At 45.1% G+C, this 15,508-nt stretch overlaps 1 protein-coding gene across 1 annotated transcript in view; it reads left to right on the top strand.

The window, feature by feature from the left end:
• The window catches only part of dner (delta/notch-like EGF repeat containing), a gene marked incomplete at its 5' end in the record, with an annotated part of 37,294 nt that overhangs the window by 1,151 nt on the left and 20,635 nt on the right, over positions 1-15,508 (top strand). The window lies entirely within an intron of this gene.

Below are 15,508 nucleotides of genomic sequence, written 5' to 3'. Positions count from 1 at the left end.
AGTAAGGCAGCTGTTATTGAGACGGGGAGAGTAGTACTGCGTTGCTGTGGCAACAGGAGCAAGGAGCCGCAGCAGAGCACGCAAGTGAAAGCATGTGTGTGCGCTTCTCACTGTGTGTGTGTGTGTGTGTGTGTGTGTGATATGCGCAAGAATATAATTTTAACAGTAGGAAATGAATGAAAAACATCCTGTTTATTGGTTTTTGTTTCTCAGCAGTTTGTGTGTGTGTTTGGGTGTTTGTGCAATGGGATCAGTGTTAACATAGAAACTGAATCAACAGAGGAAAAAGACAAAACACAAACACACATATGCACAAACACACACACACACACACACACACACACACACACACACACACACACACACACACACACACACACACACACACACACACACACACACACACACACACAAAGAGACAATTTTTCCGTCTTGTGTGCTTTGTTGGGGGCTGGAGCCCCTGACTCATGTGTGGGTGAATGGGTTCATGCGTTAGAAGCCAGAAGGACAAACTGTGGAGCCATGACGACACGGCCCATCAGGAGGGAGAGACAAGGTGACTCAAGGAACGGGAGGAGGGGGAACTTCACTAGCACGGCCAACAGGTGGCAGCCATCGCTCCCGTCATCTACCCTAGTGCTAGTTCCCGTGCTTTCTTCAACGTGTGTGTGCGTGTACGTGTGTATCTGTATATATTTGTGTGTGTGTGTGTGTGTGTGTGTGTGTGTGTGTGTGTGTGTGTGTGTGTTTGTGTGTGCGTGTGCATGTGTGCACGTGTGTGGGCGTGCAGAGAGCGAGAGAGAGGGACTGTGCCTGTATTTGTGTCTCGGGTGTGTGCCGGGTTTGTGTGTGGGTGTGTCTCCGTGCTCGAGTGTGTGCGTGTGTGTTTGGTGTGTGCACTTCTGTGTCCGGAGAGAGGAACAACTTAATGGACCATTCAGCCGGGGACACTGGTAGCGGGCTCCTTTGCTGTCCTGGTTTTCTATCTCTCAGGATAGTGGAAAGAGGACAGCAGCAGTCTGCCGCTGTTCCGCTCCTCTGCTCCTCTGCTCCTCCACACAGACAGCACATTCAAACAGCAATCATCCTCCACTTATTTATTATTTAATTCTTCATTCGACATCAGTGAGAGGGACCGACAGGCTCTTGGAGGATGCCATTTTGTCATTCCTTCGTCTTGTCCTCCTCTCATTTATCCTTCTCTACAGTGGGTCAGATCACATGATCTCTTCCCCAGCAGCTGAGGCATTTTCCAACCTGTTAGTCCCCCCCCCCTCCCCCAAAACGTATGGTTAGTTATTTCTCCATTGAAACATTAAAGCAGTGCCGTGGAGATTTAGTGTATGATCTATCATCTGTCTGGGTTGGTCATAATGAATGGGCTCTGCTTGTGCCTTTTGCTAACACTAACAAGGAAGAGAGAGAGAGAGAGAGAGAGAGAGAGAGAGAGAGAGAGAGAGAGAGAGAGAGAGAGAGAGAGAGAGAGAGAGAGAGAGAGAGAGGGGGGGGGGGGGGGGGGGGGGGTTGGGGGGTGAAGAGGGTATTTCAGAGAGTGCCGGATCACTGCAGGATAGAGACGGGTCGGGGAGAAATTAGAAGAGAAGAGAGAGAGAGGGAGAGAGGGAGAGAGCACGGCTGGCAAGACAAAATCCGACAAAAGATTGGATTCAAACCGTGAATAAAAATGTAGCCGAACACGAGTAGAGAATTTAGCCCTGTTATGTCTCACATCTCTTCTCTCTTGCTTTCTACATTCGGTGTTAGACCTAGTTAGGAGCTGCGGTTCTGGTGACCTGAATAGAAATAAAATTGAAATTCTGCTCTAGTTTCAATCACTTACAGCGTTCCAGTGAACGCAGCTTACTGGAAGGGAACCTGGAGGTTAGCTCTTGCTAGAGTTTATCATTGCTATGAACTCACTTCATGGAGCACAATTTGCCATCTCCATTTATGCCAACCCAAAACTCGTCCCAGCGAACGCATCCCTTTTACCCCCTATTCACAGGCCGATAGCAGTGTGAACTGTGTCTTTCACACTTCACACTCCGCCTTGAGCCTCAACCCATCTGGAGCATTTAGGGTTGGCTTGCTGAAGGTCTAAGCATGTCATCTGTTGGCAAGAGGAACCAAGGGGATGGGGGAAACCAGTGACCCTCTAGTGGTCAGACGACCTGTTCACCGTCCCGGCTATACACACATGAGCTCCTAGCGATCCAGCCTTCTTCTGCACCGGGAAATATGTGTGGTGCAGGCTAGCACATCCAGAGTCCAGCAGCCTCCACCAGAAGACCGCAGCCCAGGAAGATGTAATTGGGATACCTCTGGCGTTTTGATTAGGGCGAGTAATCGTCTTATCAGCATCGTCGACACAGCCTCCCGGCCGCTGCATTATTTATGCATGTCTTGGCGTGAGAGTTTATCCTGCTGTTTTGCACTTTGCGTCTAATGGAGCGGAAAGGATACCCGTCTTTAAGTTTCTCATCGATTCTGGACGGAGCGTCCGTCCTCTGTTTGATCCTAACCAAACGTCGTTCCTCTTGATGTCTGTTGTTCAAGGCTGGTAATTGTGAGGAGGCCTGTGGTTGCACTGATGCGTCGCCTGGCTGTCAAACTTTGCCCCCTCTGTCCTGGGTCCGTGCTCCACACTGCTGCTGCTGCGTTGATCACCCCCCCCCCCCCACCCCCCCAGCCTCATCCAATTAGCCGGAGCTCAAAGCTCATCACCAGCCTTTGGTCCAAGCAGTGCTTTGATATCCCAGCTTGTTAGTCAGCGGAGGGAGAGGGACGTGGGCCACCAGGGATATGATTCGATATTTATTTATACAAAGTATATATATCTATATATTTATCGCCCCCGTCTCATCCCTCTTCACCGCATTTACCAAAGCAGCATGCGTCCGGAACTGCGGGAAAATGAACGAGGATATCTGATGAGGTCGATTTTATTCCAAATACACAAAAATGATTGAACATTTATGTCGATTTTTGTACAATTTACACATTAAGATTAATAATCGGAATCTATCATTTAAATGTTCTTATTTGTAACAATAATCAGCCATCAGCATTGGGCAGTGTTCCTGTAGCCGATGTTGTGCCCTGGATGAAGTTGTTGCTTTGCATTTAGCCGACGGTACGTAAACTTTAGAGCAGCCTTTGGAGCGTAGCATCAGATTCCTGTCATTAAAAGCAATGCTCCAGTTAGCGGCTACGCCTCATTTCCGAGCATGGGTAAATGCCGGCTCTGGTGGAGGGCCGTTAATAGCAGTACACCTATTACTGGCTTCCTGCTGACATCGCCCAAGTAAACACCAATTAACCCTTATTGAGTACAGGTGGTGGAATAGCTGGAACACGGGGGGGCGGGGGGGGGGGGGGGGGGGGCACATGTTCACCCACAGAGTAGAGCAGTCCCCTAGTGTACCCAGAGCGTCTAAATGCTTCTCGGTGGAGTGTGACGCATGCTACCTGGGTGAAAAGATGTCCTCCGAGCTTTCAAGTGTCTTTTGATGCGGCGGTGGGGGTCAGCGTGAGATCCCCGCCGAGGGGTTATCAGTAAGGCATCACTTCTGCTCGTGCTCTGGGCCTCAGAAGTGATGATGCGGCGCCCTATCGCCTTTGAACAGGTGGGCCAGTGGCCAATCACTTTGCTCATTTCCATATCAAATATTACCTGGCCTTTTGATCCGCCTGTAGCGGTTTTGATACGGAGCGGCCCCTGGATGGACATGCATATGGATGGGATTCAAACCCACACCTCCTCCTCCTCCTCCTCCTCCTCCTCCTCCTCCTCTCTTCCCCCCTTCGACTGGGTTTCTCTGCTCAAACTCTGCTGATCAAAGATTCTTTATGATGCGTGTTCCTCATAATCAAAAGGATCTGGATCAGTGTTACCGATATACATGCACCTGTTGTGGAAGTTAACACACAAAGGCTAAGGTAAGGAGCTAGGCTGGCAAAGGGAAGGAGGATAGGAGGCAAGGGAAGGAAAGAAGGAAAGGAGAAGATTTCCAAATAGACAGACAGACACACCGGATAAGCCTGCAGCCTAGTTTTCCTCTAACATCTCTGTGACAGCTATGTGAGGCTAAAGCCTGGTGGGACATTTTGATTGACATTGCTTAGCATAGTAGATCTGTCTGGAAAAACAACAGAACATTCTGCTTGCCTTCATTTTTGTTGATGGGTTAAATCCGGTAGAGCTTTGAATACTTGTATTCTGCGTCCCCAACTCTGGGTTTTTCCACTTCCTTTAACAATCTTCAAAGTGTCTACTTGCCACTGCTCAACTCAGATGTAGTTATCTTTAAAATATCACTCCTACTTCATGGACTCTTTTTATCTCAGTCAGTCTGTCGGCCTCACTAGTCTGACTTAGCGATCTCTCTGTCCTGAATGCAAAGAAAAAGGCCATGGCGTTTCCCCAACGGGTTTGGTTTTGGACTCCCTCCTACCCCCCCCCCCCCTGTCTGTCTGCATCGGCAGCTATTTATATCTCCCTCTAACGGAGCAGTGCCTTTGCGTCACTCCACTGTGCCATAATGGGAAAAGGGGCCATTGCGGTTTCGTCTCGGCGGTAATTCTCCGTAACCGTGTGTCACCGTGAGGTTGGCGGCTCTTCCAGTGAGTCATCGTGTTGTCACCTCGACACAACACACTCTAATAGGGTTACATGTGGACTGGCCAGAAAAGCACAGGCATGTGTGCTGATGCTGATCAGCATGGGACAGTGCATGAAGGGCGTGTTGTTAACATTATATTCTAGACTTGATAAAAGTGGCGCCTGGTGGCGTGTTGAAGTCCTCATGTTGTTCCAGAGGCACTCTTCCTGAACGATACCCTCCATTTTACCCTCCATACCCTCCATCATCTCATCACATTTTTCCTCCAATAGACGCAGCCGCCTGACACACTCCAACAGAAATAAATAAACAAACAAATCAACAAGAGCCAACAACCCACACAGCACCACCTACACCTGTCACTTGACGTGATGCGAGTGGTATTTAATGAATACACTTGGGAGAAGGCTAGTGTGCTGTGTTGTGTGTATCTTGGTTTTTTCGCACACATCCTCTTGCTATTCCGGAACAATAAATGGCAGATATTGAATAAAAAAAATACCCCCAGGGGGCGATTCAGAGGAGAGAGGGGAGAGCGGCACAGTCAGCCTTTGGGCATTAGCCACAGAGATTATCCCGTATTATCCACCAGGCCTGTCGGTAGGTTGATAGCGAAGGAACGAACTGTGGAAGATTTTTTTGGCGGTCTGCCGGGAATTGCGCTGAAAATGTTCTCGGTAAGATGATGACTAAGGGGTCTTTGGGATACTGCCTGTTGTTTTGGTTGATGTATTTTCATCGACCGCCTGATATGATATGAACATTTGAAAAATATACTGCAGCAACATGAAAGGATTGAGTATTTTGCTGAAAGTTTCGGGAAGTGAATCAAGATGGACAACACATGCTAAGAATATCAAACCCACTATCAAACTCATATAATTCATAGTAATGAGTGCTCATAGCACTTTGCTGCAGTGGATAGGGACTTGGTTGCAGTTAAAAAATATATCTTGCATATTTAGTGTTTAACTTGTAACCTTTCATGAGGATAGTTTGTAAAGTTTTTTCCCAGTCATTTTCTGAGCAAACCTTGCATACTAATTTACCAAACTGTTTGATAGGATGCGGAAACTTTGGGGCCTGAGGCCGGCCCTCTGTAGGTGTTCGGGGGGGTGGGCTCCCTCACCCGGAACATTATTTTGATAAAAAAAGCTATATTTCGATGCTCTTATATGCAATCGTGCATCCTATTTACATTCTAGGTATATTTTTTATATTTGAAAAATTTTAATGTGTACCCCAAAAACTGTTTTCTTTCCAGATTATTTTGAATTGCGATGGTATAACTTTGGTAGTTGTTATAATTAGAACTAGCTTTGATTAGAAGCATGATACTTAACAACTGAAATAATGAATTATTGATATGAATTATTTTAAATACAGTTCCTGCAGTGGATTCAATGACAGGCCTGTAACAGGTTCTCTCCCTCCCTCTGTCTTTGTCTCTCGCAGTCACACAAAATGCCCATGCGCCTAATAGTGTGAAGTAGTTGCTTGAATGACACGCAGACGACCCAAAACGTTCTTGTGTAATCCTTTTATTTTCAGACTCCTGACTTGAGGGCTTTATTGCATGATTGGAATGAAAGATGAACAGATCCAGAAGAATGATAAAAAAAATAACAATATGTTTGTATTATTATTATTATTTATAAAGAAACCTTTATGCATATTATTTTTTATTTGATGTATATATTTATTTGATTGTTGAAAAAACGATTGTTATTGTTATAACAAATATAGATCTAAATATATATATAATTTTTTTTAGATCCTCTGCTATTCATGAATCATTCAGGTCCTCGGATGCTCAGTCCTCACAACACTTTTTAACAAAGACTAGAAACAAAATGGATCTCATCTAATGTAAACCATCTCCTTACCTTAACTGTGAACACTATCAGCTTATTTCTTTCCACGTAGCTCATGGCGGGGGGGGGGGGGGGGGGGGTACGGAGAGGTGGTGTGTTCAGCTTGGCTACAGAACATTTGATTGAGCTTCACCTCCCAGGGCTTTAACACTGATCCCACCTGATCCCTCTTTTGCTGTGGTCACAAGAAGTAAGAAATCAATATTTCTTTTTTGGTTGATGTTAAAGCAATTTATCGTGTGTGTGAAAAGATATATAGCAAAGAATGAAGTACAGAAGCTTTAGCTTAAAAAAAAAAAAACGAACTATCAGTTCAGACACATAAAAAAAGTACCCAACACATGATGAGGTTGTTTACGAAATGGTGGCCATGAAACAAATAGCAAAGCATTGATACCCAGCGGAACTGCCAACCTGCCAAGATGTCTCTTGCTTAAAAGAGAAACTGGTATCAGGCGTCCTTTTCCATTATGGTGGGCCTTTCTATTTGTGCCTTTCCCACCTTGTTGTCATGCCTCCCTTGAGGCGTTTCTACATTTCGAGAAAATTGCAGTTCTCCGTTTGAAAATAGCAAGTGTTCAGAGGCAGTGGTGACACATATCTGTTGTCAACGGTTTGCAGAAGATCATGATTTCAAACCATGGCTTTATTCCCGTCCTCCTCTCATATCGAGTGATAAACCCATGACGAGCACATGGCGAAGAACAGGTAGAGAGACTGATGCTAAACACAACACGGCTATTTTAAGATGCGTGGTTTGTTTCTAGTTTTTTGCATTTCTTTCCATCCCTAAAATAGCTTTCTTTGTAGAGAGCGTTTATTGAAGGATTGAGAGCATTGCATGCATAACATTTGCTCAACAAGCAAACAAACAAACACACACACACCCACGTACATACACACCCACTAGCCAGCACCACCATAGGCAGGGTGGCGGTGCACATTGGGTCAGCCCTGACTCTGAGCACTCTTACAGCAGACTGGGAGCGAGTAGCGGTTCTTCCCGCGTGTTTTTTCCTGCGTGGTTATTTGAGGATGGCTCTCTTTGTGTTTCGGTTCTCCCGGGGTAGAGCAGGTATACTCTGTGCCTACCTGCCTGCAGCCCTGCTTTGACCTGGCTTGCTGAGTGGAGGATGCTGCACTGAAGGGTTGTTCTTTATTTGCAGAGGCTGGTTGACAGCAGGAACAGAGCGTTCCACTTGCAACGTCTTCAAGACTACAGGCCTGACAGGTGTGGTAGCCCTGTGAAACACAGGGACTGATCTGTATATCTCTGTACCTGAAGCCCCGGGAACACGAGGCACAATGTACACCGTTAACTAACGCTGCTGTACCTATTGGATGAGTCTCAGACTCATGTTGCAAAAAGATACAATTTGTATAGTATGTTGATTTATGACACCATGGGAACAAAAAAAGAAAACGTCGTTCAATATACACATAAAGTACTCTTCTCTGTATACTAGTGCTTTTGTTAACAGGCATTCAATGTGTGTAACCTTTGCTAATGTGCTTGCACACTGCCACAACAAATTCAGTTAAAAAACCAGAGATGACACCCACAGATGTAGACATGTAAGACAGAATTGATCCATGGTCTAGATCCAAGCAATAGCCAATACAAACACTGCACACCTGCTGATGTGTGACTGGTGTTATATTTCCGGAGTGGCCCGGCTTCTCAGGGTCTCAAGAACCCGGTTCAATTATGGTTCCTCTCCAACAATCTGCAAAGTGCTGTTCTGAAGGAGTTGCAGGGCTTTGACGCAGCAGCGTCTGTAAAGGAGAGCCCCCCCCTCCCCTCCAGTCGCTGCTCTGCTCAAACACAAAGCGGCTTCCGCCTCGCTGCAGCAGCCCAGAACCCCTCTCCTCTTTAATCGTAACCCGTCGCGCTGAGCCGGCCCCGGTCCCACACTCTTTGTTTGTCCCACCGGGTTCTCATCTCTTCCTTTTCTACTTTTCACTCATCGTCTGCTTTGTGTACGACACATCCCTGTTCTGCTGTTTTCTTCCTGTCCATCGTTCTTTCTTCTTTTCTCTCCGTCCCGTTCGTATTAGTATACACTACACACACAACAACCCGATGACAGGAAGTTCCCTCGGAGTTTAGAACACGTCGAAACGGGTTCCACCTTGGAACTGATTGTTTTGGGTGAAGGAAGCTGCGAAACCCTTTGAAGGCACAGGGCCGGAATCCTGATAAGCAGCGTGGAGAGCGTGCGGGCAGCCGCTTTGATGTGCGGAGAGAGAGAGAGAGAGAGAGAGAGAGAGCTCACATTAAAGGCTACTGTGCATCGCGTGCACTTTCTGACCGCTCGAGGAGCGCCACGTCGGGCCGTCTTATCTCCCCGGCCGCCCGCAGGATGAGAAAACCCTCAACACAGAGCTCGGAACATTGTCTCCCTGGACGGAAAATCTCTCTCCCAAATGAGATTACTGGAATTGGGTTGTAGCGCTGAAAAAAACAAATGAAATATCTAGTGAAAAAAAGAGCAACAACTAAACAGCCGGTAGCGGTTCTCCCAGTTCACCCCGTAGAGAGATACACAGAGAGCGCCAGCTGGAATGGGACTTCAGACAGTGATGGTCATGCTATTATTCACGTGATGCGCACAGTGATTGTGAGGCTAGTGGAGCCATAGTGTTGTACATGCTGTACGTGATGTGGCTGATGCTTGCTGCCTCTTCCATTGTGTCAACGGCTTGTCTTCTTGGTAAGAAGAAGGCGTGAATCTGACCTCCACTCCCACGGACGTTCTCTACAGAACCACTTAGAATCCAACAGGGCAAACCTCTGAGACGGTGCTATTAATCTCCTTGAATGTCCTCTTGTTACTGTACATCCACCTTGTAGATAAAAAGGCTTAAGAAGCCTGCAACACTGAGTTTAAAGCAGGCATTTTATTAGACAAAGAGCCTTCGATTTTAGGCTTCCTCTGAATATAAGCTCTCTGGAAATCAAGCAAAAAACAAAACAGTATCTTAACCACCAGCTGTCAGTTAGACCTTACAGCCACAACATTTAGATGCACCACACTGAAATGTAAGTATGAAGCGGAGAACTTCAATTCATGAGATGATGTCTACAGGATTGAGCTTTTATTTTGAAGACACAGACCGACTGGTCACACACTATTGGAGCTTGTCAATCATATCACATAGCAAGAGTGACAGCAGACCCCTCGCAGCCCCGTCTTAACACAACGAACACACACAGACACAGAAGCACACAAACGTACACACACACACACACACACACACGCACACACATGCACACATACACACACGCACACACACACACACACACACTAACATGCACACACAAAAAAGCGTGTACACATACACACAGAAACAATCAGAAATACAAATTGTTGCTCCTTGTCGTACAAGCTCAGCGTGCGCCCACTCTTACAAGAGAACATTTTAAATTTAACGTTTAAATAGAGCATTCCCTGGGAACTAATTAATTGTTTTGACGTTTCATCGTGCTTCTGCCAAAGGCTAGGATATTTTAAATCATCAACACCCTAACACTGTGGCTGCCTCAAGAAATATTATCACACAATATTACCACATATATAATATATATTACTACAACCGCAAACACTAATTGCCCAAATTAATGAATTACTCACTCAAAGCTATCAACTTGAAAGTTGTCTTTTGGTTGTCAGGTGTCAGGGCAGTGTGTATATCAGAAGAGCTTCCATGTCTAGCTGTCCTGGTCAATGTCATTGTAAGCCTAGTCAGCTCTGTCAATCATCTGTCAAACCCAACATTTTCATAGAGAACAGCATGGTTTCAGCTAGACAGACAAATGGTCGTCAACAACAAAAGAAGTTGAACTAACTGATTGATCTGAGAAAGAAGAAAGACTCCCAGAGGTTAAGTGATGTGGATTACTGTAATACTAACACAATAGAAATCAGGCTGTAGGGAGACCTGGAGTTCTTGTAAAGCTCAGCAGATGATAACCCCAGCCTTAAACCCAAGCCTGTCTCTGCTTGACATGAAACAGTTGAAGACAGCCAGGATAAAATAGGTTACCACGACCAAGACAAGTATGTGCCCTTTGTTGGATTGAAATCACACATGGTGCATTGTTTTTTAATTTCTGATCTGATTTACGCTATTATGTATGCCAAACTTTAACCATCAAACCAATGCAATTCTTTTTTATAAAATAGGCATTATTCAGGTTTTTATCTAACTTAGATTGTAACCAACTGTCTTTTCGGTTGATGTCCATTTCCACAACCTCTGTTATTCCGATCTCAGACTATCTATCCATTAATATTAATAAAACAAGCCTCACATCTAAATGGCTATTCATTCATAAGTATCAGAGTGTATACAGACATGCGAATGTCCATAATATCTACAGTAAATCCGAAGAACATGACATTATTACGAGTATTCTAAAATTAAATCATGATGAAAGAATGACCCTTAACTTTGATGCGTGGGCATTTTTGAGGAACACAAAAATTAAGTGGCGTCTGGAGATTTGAATGTCACAGGGTACCATCCTTATTCATTCAAAAGTAGTTGAACCGCTCTAATAGCATTCCCTAGATTATGATTCATGTTTTACTGTCGATATGGTGGGATAGGGTGTAGGGCTCCTTATTGAGTCAGTGTGTCAGAGAGTATGGGGTTTCTTGCGGAAACCCCAAATCGGATATCTGCCCCTGGATGTGTAGGACTTGAACAGAAGCCACATAGTGACAGTGTGTGTAGCTTGCACATAGTGTGTACGGATGTTTATTCAATATAAAAGTGTTTTTTTTTCTTCGGTTTGTTGCTGTCCGTGTGGACATTGCCTTATTGAGAGTCAGTGATAGTATTTGAATGTTTTGTTCTGCGGGCCACCTCAGAAGTTATGCAATGCATTGAGATAATTTACCTTCTTTCTGTTTTTAAAATGATTCAAACATCTAGAAAGAGATATTTTAACTCAATCTAAAATGAGAATTGGGGAGCAATTTCAGAGTGATTTTAGCCCTCCCTTAAACCCTGAAGTCTTTATTTTTTATTATATTAAGTTCTATCTTAGTTATTTTGGATTTGGAGGGCTCAACATTTATACCTCCTAATTCATATTGACAATCTCATACCACAGCTCTGGCTAGCTGAAATGTTCCTTATAGTATGTTAGACTTTGTTGTAGCAGCTGTTACAAAGACGAGTAAACAAACTTACATTTCAATATTTGTTTTAAATTTACCTCCAATGTTAGCTAGAATAGTTTAGTTGAAAAATCTGGGCAAGAAAACTTTAATATTTCTCCTACATTATATAGATCTTGTTTACCTTGTTATGGTTAAACATATACAAAGGAATCTCATATGTCTACAATACCTACAATACCCTTCTTGACAACAAACCTTTAATGGATAAATAACGTCAGCCTTGGCACAGCCGTCTAGCCTAATATTTACCTTTAACAACAGCATCAATCTCAGTACCTCTCCCGGTTTTACAAAATGCACTGTTACTGAGTCTGCACCAAAACCCAACTCAATAACGGTACACAACAATAGAAGAGTTCAATCTTTTATTTATTCCAAGGTAGCTCAGAGATAAGTGATGCGCCTCAAAATGAGCCAACACACACGGGTAAGTGACAACGGTGCTGGCTGCATAATAACACCACTGTGTGGTCATAACGCACTGCTTGTGCATTTCAACACTCTGTGCCACAGACGGAACACCATTGCGCTGTTAATCTTTTTTTAAATGCTGCATGAAGATTCCTATTAACCGACACATGTGATTCTTGTGCCAGTCACTCTGTGTAAGTGATAGTGTGATTATGCAGATTTCCCTGCTCTTGATGCTTCTCCTCTCGGCACCATGGGGGGGGTGTTCTCACGTTCACCATGGGAGAGACATGCCGGTGATAAATAGTTTCATAAAAGCGTGATAAGTTATTTTTATGGAATGCGTTATCATTATGATTCACACTGGGGGGTCTTTCAGCCGAACCACCGGGACTCACATGGCAAGCCGCAAAATTTGTGCTGTTCATTTTCACACACACACACACACACACACACACACACACACACACACACACACACACACACACACACACACACACACACACACACACACACACACACACACACACACACACACACACACACATTCACACACACGTATGAAAGCTAATTGCCATCAGGTTACCTGGTTACTGTAGCTATAGCAACAAAGATAGATATGAGAACTATTGCACACTCTGGGGTGGGATATTATTGCACCGCAGATTACCACATAAAAGTAATGATGTACAGCTTTTCACACGTGCACAGGCATATACCAATGAATGTGTGTACATCAATTAGCGTATGTGCACGTACACAATTGTCTTTGAGTATATTTCCTATAGGTCTGTCTCCTTCTCTCTTTCTTTAAATCTTTCCCTCGTTCACTGTGTTTATGGACATGTGGGCGTGAGTGTGTGTTTTTGTGTCTGTGTGAGTGTATGTGTTTGCACGTGTGTGTGTTTTTGCTTGGATAAGTGTAGGCTGGGGAGACTAAGGAGAAAGGGAGTGAATGTGTGTGTGTGTGTGTGTGTGTGTGTGTGTGTGTGTGTGTGTGTGTGTGTGTGTGTGTGTGTGTGTGTGTGTGTGTGTGTGTGTGTGTGTGTGTGTGTGTGTGTGTGTGTGTGTGTGTGTGTGTGTAGAAAGGATGTGCAGTGCGCAGTGTGTGTCGTGTTTATATTTCTGACCATTAAGGTCTCCACCCCCCCAAACCACCCATGTTATCACACACCTCTCAGATGAGTCAGCCATGTGGGTGTTGTGGCTGGTGTACTGGTGGAATAGGGCCCTCTATTATGGGCTACTGTTAGGCCCAATCCCATTTCTTACCCCTTTCCCTTCCCCTTCCCCTTCCCCTTCCCCTTCCCCTTCCCCTTCCCCTTCCCCTTACCCCTTACCCCTTACCCGTTCCCCTTCCCCTTCCCCTTACCCGTTCCCCTTCCCCTTTCCCCTTCCCCTTCCCCCTTAAAAACAAGGGGGAGTGGTAAGGGTAAGGGGTAAGGGGTAGAAATGGGATTGGGCCTTAAGCTGTCCATGGTTTTCATAGGGTAGGTGCAATAATCATATAATGTTGCCCCTATACATACACATCAGAAAGGCATTTTGAAACTGGCATTATGACACTGTTGCAAAGAATGACTAAATAACCTTGAAGATATTATTTCTAAGGAAATTATTAAAAGGATTCACCCTACTATAATTTCCTCCATTATAGCAAAGCTAAGGCAAGCAGGGAGAGGAATGAGGGATTCAGAAATAGATGAAGGACAACTCTTAAACAATATACACAGCCTTACTCGTTTTCTAACTTGCTGTCAATCTTTCTTCGTTCACATTAATAAATAATACGGCGCCACTGTGGATAATTTAGTCGTGCGTTAACTTTGCAAATTACAATTACATTATCGGCTTCAGTTTCATGTATAATTTACCGCGTTCTACATCTTACGAGGCTTCAGAATGTTCTGCTGCTTAGCACTTCAGATCCCTGTCTCTCCTCCTCTTCTCTCCCAATCGTTAGTTCCATTAAAACTCAGCAGGGTTTCTCTCTCTCTTTCTCCCTCTCCCCCTCTCTTTCTGTCTTTCTGATTCCCCCTCCCACTCTGTCATTCTGTCTTGCTGACTCCCTCTCTCTCTCTCTCCCTGTCTCTTTCCTTTCTTTGTGTTCACATATAGATCATTGATCCAAACATTGGTGGTGGGGTGTGTTTGTCTGTGTGCCTATTTGTTAGTGTTAGTGTTAATGTGTGTGTGTGTGTGTGTGTGTGTGTGTGTGTGTGTGTGTGTGTGTGTGTGTGTGTGTGTGTGTGTGTGTGTGTGTGTGTGTGTGTGTGTGTGTGTGTGTGTGTGTGTGTGTGTGTGTTTGTGTGTGTGTCCGTGTGTGTGTGTGTGTGTGTGTGTGTGTGTGTGTGTGTGTGTGTGTGTGTGTGTGCGTGTGTGTGTCATGCACAGACGGAGCCTGAACCCACTCTGTGCCCAAGCGTAAACTGATGACGCCAATACTCTAAATGGGATCCCAGCCTCCGTTGCGCTTGTCCTTATTGATCCATTCAGCTCCAGGACAACTATCCCAAATTAGCAAATAGATCACGGCAACTTGCTAAGCAATTCATTTAGCCTCAGAAATTTGTCTTGTGTTCGCCCATTCGGGAGTACAGATAAAGGAACCAAGGTGTACAAACAGAATGATTCCCTCAAAGGTTCGTTCGCACCCTGGGTGCGTTTTAGGGCTCTCCTAATAGCATCCACCGGCCAACCACCTCAAACCGTGAAGAAAAAGAATGAACATTCAAGAGAAAACACTTCTGAAGCACTTCAGGAGTTGTTGTATTGAAGCCGGCCGTGTCCTTGAAGAGCGTTCCCTGTGTTCGGTCCTTATTGTGGTGCGGCCCTGAGAGGCGCCGTGGTGCTGTCTGCCAGGGCCCTGGGACCAGCGCCGCTCTGAGAGCGGGCCAGGGAGTTGGACCCCGGCCCTGAGCCGCCGCAGCCCTAATGAGCCGTGTGACGAGCAACGGGCTGTCCGTCATGCTCGCTCGCTCTCTCTCTCCATTCTTCTCTCTCTCTCTCCCCCCCCCCCCCCCCCCATCTCCTCCTCTCCATATTTCACAACCATGCATATACTCTGGTGTCTTTCAACGGGGGACTTTGGCTATTATTGTTTGTTAGCATCCGTCTGTTCATCCCCTCTCAAGCCTAGCGGTTGATCTGCTGCATTTTTATGAGCTGCTTCTTTCATTCAGGCGACACGTTTAATCCCAGCAGTGAAGCCTGCCGATAGTGCATGATTGGCTTTTTATGGTTCCGGACACAGAGCTGTTTGTTGTGAAACACTGTTGGTTGTGTTTCTGGTTTCGAAAAAATAGCATTGAAACGTAATTGAAAATTGTTACACACACATTGAAGATCAATTAGTCATTGGGTACCGGGCAGGACAACGTTTTAGTCTGTTTCCCTCCATCTCATTAAC

This window comes from Gadus macrocephalus, chromosome 16 (assembly GCF_031168955.1).
Source record: "Gadus macrocephalus chromosome 16, ASM3116895v1".
Taxonomy (NCBI): domain Eukaryota; kingdom Metazoa; phylum Chordata; class Actinopteri; order Gadiformes; family Gadidae; genus Gadus; species Gadus macrocephalus.
The sequence above is the reverse complement of the archived record's forward strand: the minus strand, read 5'-3'. Positions and strand labels throughout refer to the sequence as shown.